The sequence below is a fragment of the Capsicum annuum genome, chromosome 6 (genome assembly GCF_002878395.1).
Source record: "Capsicum annuum cultivar UCD-10X-F1 chromosome 6, UCD10Xv1.1, whole genome shotgun sequence".
In the NCBI taxonomy this organism is placed as follows: Eukaryota; Viridiplantae; Streptophyta; class Magnoliopsida; order Solanales; family Solanaceae; genus Capsicum; species Capsicum annuum.
In genome coordinates, this window is record NC_061116.1 from 9,815,103 (window position 1) to 9,821,102 (window position 6,000).

A 6,000-nucleotide genomic window follows, 5' to 3' on the forward strand; every position below is an offset into this window, starting at 1 on the left:
TCTTAAGTACAGGAGTTGCAAGTCATCATACATGATCTCTTGGCAGAAGGTATATCTTTGAAAAATACCTTAGTTGAACAAATTAAAATTTTTTTTTATACTCACATAAACTATTTTGTAGGTTTAATTGTGAATGATGCTTTCTAAGTAGAAGCGATAGTTGAGAAGCTACCATCTTTGTGGAGAGACTTCAAAAACTACAGAAAGCATAAACGCAAGGAGATGAGTGTTGAAGATCTTATTGTCTGACTTCGTATTGAAGAGGATAATAAAGCTGCCGAAAGAAGGTCAAAGGGGAATTCTACAATTAATGGAGCACATATTGTAAAAGATGACCAAAACAATTTCAAGAAAAGAAAGAAAGCTGAGCAAGGAAGCAATCAACCCAAGAAAAAGTTCAAGGGAAAATGCTTCAAATGGGGGAAAGATTGGCCATAAGTCCACAGATTGTCATGCCCCAAAGAAAGGCAAGAAGAAGGATCAAGTAAATATGATTGAATCCAACAAAGAATGTGATGATCTGTGTGCTATGTTCTCAGAATGCAACTTGACGGGGAATCCTCACGAATGGTGGATGAATTTTGGTGCCACCCGCCATGTATGTGCCAACAAGGAGTTGTTTTCATCATTTTCTACGGCTCAAGCAGAAGAAATGATCTACATGGCTAACTCCGCTACTGCTAAGGTGGAGGGAACAGGAAAAATTTGCTTAACGATGAATTTTGGCAAGGTCTTGACACTGAACAATGTGTTATATATTCCGGAGTTACGTAGGAACTTAATTTCTTTTTCACTCCTAGATAAGAATGGATTCAAATGTGTAACCGTTTCTGGAAAAATTGTAATTAGCAATCGAGAAATATATGTAGGAAAAGGCTATTTACCGAAGGCCTTTATAAGATGAATGTAATGACTATTGAAATAAATAAAAGTTTGAATTCTTCTTATTTGCTTGAGTCTTATGATTTATGGTATGAACATTTAGGCCATGTTAATTACAAAACGTTATGAAAACTGATTAACTTAGAAGTTTTACCAAACTTTGAGTGCAATAAATCAAAGTGTCAAACATGTGTAGAATCGAAGTATGCAAAGCATCCTTATAAGTTCGTTGAAAGGAATTCCAATCCCTTAGACTTAATACACACTGACATTTGTGATATGAAGTCAACACCATCATGTGGTGGGAAAAAGTATTTCATAACTTTTATTGACGATTGCACTAGATATTGTTATGTCTACTTGATAAATAGTAAGGATGAAGCAATAGATGTGTTTAGGCAATATAAAACTGAAGTTGAAAATCAGTTAGACAAAAATATTAAAATGATAAAAAGTGATAGGGGCAGAGAATATGAATCTTCCTTTGCGCAAATATGTGTAAAGAATGGAATAATCCATCAAACAATGACCCCATATTCACCTCAATCTAATGGAATTGCGGAAAGGAAAAACCAAACTTTGAAGGAAATGATAAATACCTTACTTATAGGTTCTGGTTTACCACAAAACTTATGGGGGAGGCTATCCTTACAGCTAATCGTATACTCAACAGAGTTTCCCATAGTAAGACATAATCAATTCCTTACGAAAAATGGAAAGGAAGGAAACCCAACTTGAAATATTTCAAAGTATGGGGGTGTCTAGCGAAGGTTCAAGTTCCTATACCTAAAAGGGTTAAGATAGGACCTAAAATGGTGGATTGTGTGTTCATAGGATATGCTAAAAGTAGTAAACCATGTCAATTTTTGATTTATAAATCCAAACATCCAGATATTAATGAAACTACGATAATTGAATCAGAAAATGGTGAATTCTATGAAAACATTTACCCGTATAAAATTAGACATGAATAGTCTAGTGGAGGATCTAAATGACCCCGAGATGAACCAAGTGAGAATGTACATAATAAAGAAAATCTAAGATGTAGTACATGTCAAAGAACGTCAACTTCGTTTGGATCGGATTTTGTAACATTTCTCTTAGAAAATGAGCCTCAAACATTTAAAGAAGCGATGTCATCATCAGACTCATCCTTTTGGAAAGAGGCAGTCAATAGTGAGATAGATTTAATCTTAAGCAACCATACATGAGAATTGGTTAAACTTCCTCCCGAAAATAAACTGTTAGGTTCTAAATGGATCTTCAAAAGGAAAATAAAGGAGGATGGTACTATTGACAAATATAAGGCAAGACTTGTAGTAAAAGGCTTCAAACAGAAGGAAGACCTTGATTACTTTGATACATACTCTCCAGTAACAAGGATAACCTCGATTCTAATGTTAATTTCCTTGGCGGCGGTATATGATCTTCAAATCTATCAAATAGATATAAAGACTGCATTCCTAAATGGAGATTTGGAGGAAGAAATATACATGGAATAACCTGAGAGTTTTGTGGTTCCAGGAAAAAAAAATAAGGTGTGTAAACTTGTTAAGTCACTTTATGGACTAAAACAAGCACCTAAGCAATGGCATGCAAAGTTTGACCAAACCATGTTGGCAAACAGATTATAGATAAATAAATGTGACAAATGTGTATATATTAAAGACACACCAAATCACCAAGTCGTTAGTTGTTTATATGTGGATGATATGTTGATTATCAGCAGAGATATTTGTGACATAAATACAACTAAATGAATGTTCAAGAGCAAGTTTGATATGAAAGACCTTGGAGTTGCAGATGTGATCTTAGGTATAAGAATCCATCAAACTCCACAAGGTTTAACATTTTCACAGTCTCATTATATCAAAAAAGTAATTAACAAGTTCAAGGATATGGAATTCCATATTGCCAAGACTCAATTGGATGTGAACTTTGCCCTTCAAAAGAATGAAGGTGAAAGTGACTCATAATTGGAGTACTCAAGAGTATTGGGATGTTTAATGTATATAATGAACTGTACACGACCAGAAATAGCATATGCAATTAGTAAATTGAGTCAGTACATGAGTAATCCCAATAAAACTCATCGGATGACAATGAAAAGAGTTTTGGGGTATCTTAAATATACTCAAAACTATGCTTTGCATCATAATAAATATCCTGCGGTACTTGAAGGATATAGTGATGCAAATTGGATCACTCGATCAAATGAAGTAAAATTCATAAGTGGATATGTATTTACTATCGGTGGAGGAGCAGTTTCTTCGAAATCATCCAAACAGACTTGTATCGCTCGCTCTACAATGGAATCTGAATTTATCGCATTAGATAAAGCCGGTGAAGAAGCAGAATGGCTCTAGAATTTCTTGGAAGATATTCCATATTGGCCCAAGTCAGTGGCACCAGTATGTATACTCTATGATAGCCAAGCGGCAATCGGTAGGGCAGGGAGCAAGATGTACAACGGTAAATCTCATCACATACGACGGAGACATAATACCATTAGGGAACTTCTCTTTAGTGGAATTATCACTATTGACTATGTAAAGTCAAAGGATAATGTGTCGGATCCCCTTATAAAAGGCCTATCTAGAGAAGGAGTGGAAAGAACATCCAAGGGAATGGGTGTAAGGCCTAGGACGAGTCAGCATGGCGGTAGCTCTACCTAGTAGACTGGAGATTCCAAGAGCTAGGTTCAAGAAGATCAAACAAAGTTGTGTCTGACAGGTTCAACATTGTCAATTATCCAACCCATTCTCATGATGTAGACAATTATAGTAAACTAGGATAAGACTTAAGGTGAAAAATCTTTAAATGATTATCTAAATTTGGCAGATTTGACCAAATAGTTTAATCTACAAGATTGAACGTTTAGAAATCACCTATGCGAGGGTGAAGTGGAAGCCACTTCAAAGAGAATGTTAGTAAAGGCCCATTCTCTAAGCTCTCATAAAATCGGGACGTGTTCATGGATAAAAAGAACAAAACCATGAGAACCATAAACGTTAAAAGGCTGGTTGTGTGACATGTATTTTCTAGGTGTACATTAAAGCTCGATGGTTCAAAGATATCAAATCTACCGATTGACCGAGTGCATCCGATGCATGTTCACTACGGAAAGTTCAAAGGGAAATTTACTTATCCAGATGCAATCTGTCTTTGCTTGATGATCACATACTTGTCCATAAAATTTTTACAAAAAATAGCCATTCACCACTAATGTGGGGAATTGTTGGGTTCATAGTATATGAAAGAAGTGTGAATGAAAAAATGGTGAAGGGGAAGGAGACACTAAAATGAAAAGTGTACTCCCAAATTAGAAAGTTTACTCTTTCTCCCACATTGGTGGAAGAAGAGAACTTGAAAGTATTTATAATAAAGAACACTTACTCCACATGGTAAGTGAGGCAAGAAATAATATATGCCTCGTGCCGTCGTCATCGTCGCTCGCTCGGCTTTGGCTTCGGCTTCAAATTTGGATTTGGCAAATGATCGATCGATGAGATCTATCTTTTTGGAAAAACTTTATTTGAATTTCAAAGAATGCCAAGGAAAAATGCAGTAAAATTTTTTCTGCAGTTTCGGATCTCCATTTATATATACATGCAGTAACAGTTGCACTGTTTTAAGTGAACTGATGCATTGTTTTCGAACTAGTGCTTCAGAAATAATACATTGTCCTGAACTGAGGCTACAAAAGGTTACAATGGTTCGAAATGATGCTTCAGAAGGATGTAATCCTTCAATGAAGTGACATACTGATTCATGAAATGAGATGACTGTTCAGGAAAAGATGCAATCTTTGATGAACAGACATGAACTTACAGCAAAGGTATAACCTTTGGAGTGAACCATTGCCTCTTTTCAGAAGAGGTATGTTGTGTCTATATAAACTTGGTTTCTTCCACAGGTTTAGTACGAAATTTTCAATTAAAAAACTCTCTTCTTGTCTCAAAAATATTCTGTGTGATCATTCAAAACGTTCTGTGAGTTTGAAGATATTCCAACCATTTGAGGTACCGCGACTGTTGGTCTGTTAACCATTTTATCCTGGGAGAAAAAATTCCACAACCTCGGGTACAGTGAGGGGATTATTTCCTTAAGGAAAATTCATGAATTCAGACGACTTGGCTATTTTCTATTTCATCTTAATTTCTGCAAAATAAAATACACCTCTTGGAAAGGTCATTTTGATCTTGTTTTGAGGATATTTGATATACTTAATTGCGTTATTGTTTATACTTGAACTCAAGTTGAAGTTGGTGTTGTAATATACAGATTCTGTGTACCCGAAGTACAAACGAAATTACATAAAGAACCCAACATTCCATACCAAGACAAAGCATATTGATATTTGTTATCATTTTATCCTTGACTTGGTAGCAAAGGAGGAAATATTGTTGGAATATTGCAAGACACAAGACCAGCTGGCTGATGTACTGACCAAGGTTTCATCAAAGGAGAAATTTGTCTATTTCAGAGGAATGATTGGTGTATGTGGTTTTGAATCAAGAGGGAATGTTGAATAATGATTCAAAACAAAGTAGAACAGGTAACGTAGGACATGGTTAGTTTCGTAGAACTAGTCTTTTGGCTTCTGTTAAGTAGTTTCCTATATTAACTCAAGTTTAATGAGTGTTGCTGAAATAGTCTTAGTTGGTTATAGGACTTATATTTTAGGGATAGTCTTTTTATCTGTTAGCCTATATATTTGGGCATCTAGTGTTTTATTATTAGCAGTGAGTTAAGTTAAAAAAAAAACATAAAAGAGACGCAGTTTTTTCTTCTTCTCTGTAGCTTGCCTTATTTCTCTGTCTTTGGTTTTTTTTCCTCTGTTCTCTGTCCAACAGTAACTAGTTATATTTTAGTTTTGAAGTATATAAACTGAGCAAGCAAATTTAGTTTAAATGGTATTAAGAGTATTAAAGCATCATGCTTACCTAATTTCTAACATACCCACGTTATCGGAGCATAGTGGTCTTCATTTTTTGGGCAATCATCGTCAATCTTCCTACTCGTGAATATTCGTTCAACCTACAATTGAGGTAAAACTTATAATTACAAAGTTATGCAGAAACTATAATGAGGTTGGTGTGAATTGTACTAACTGAA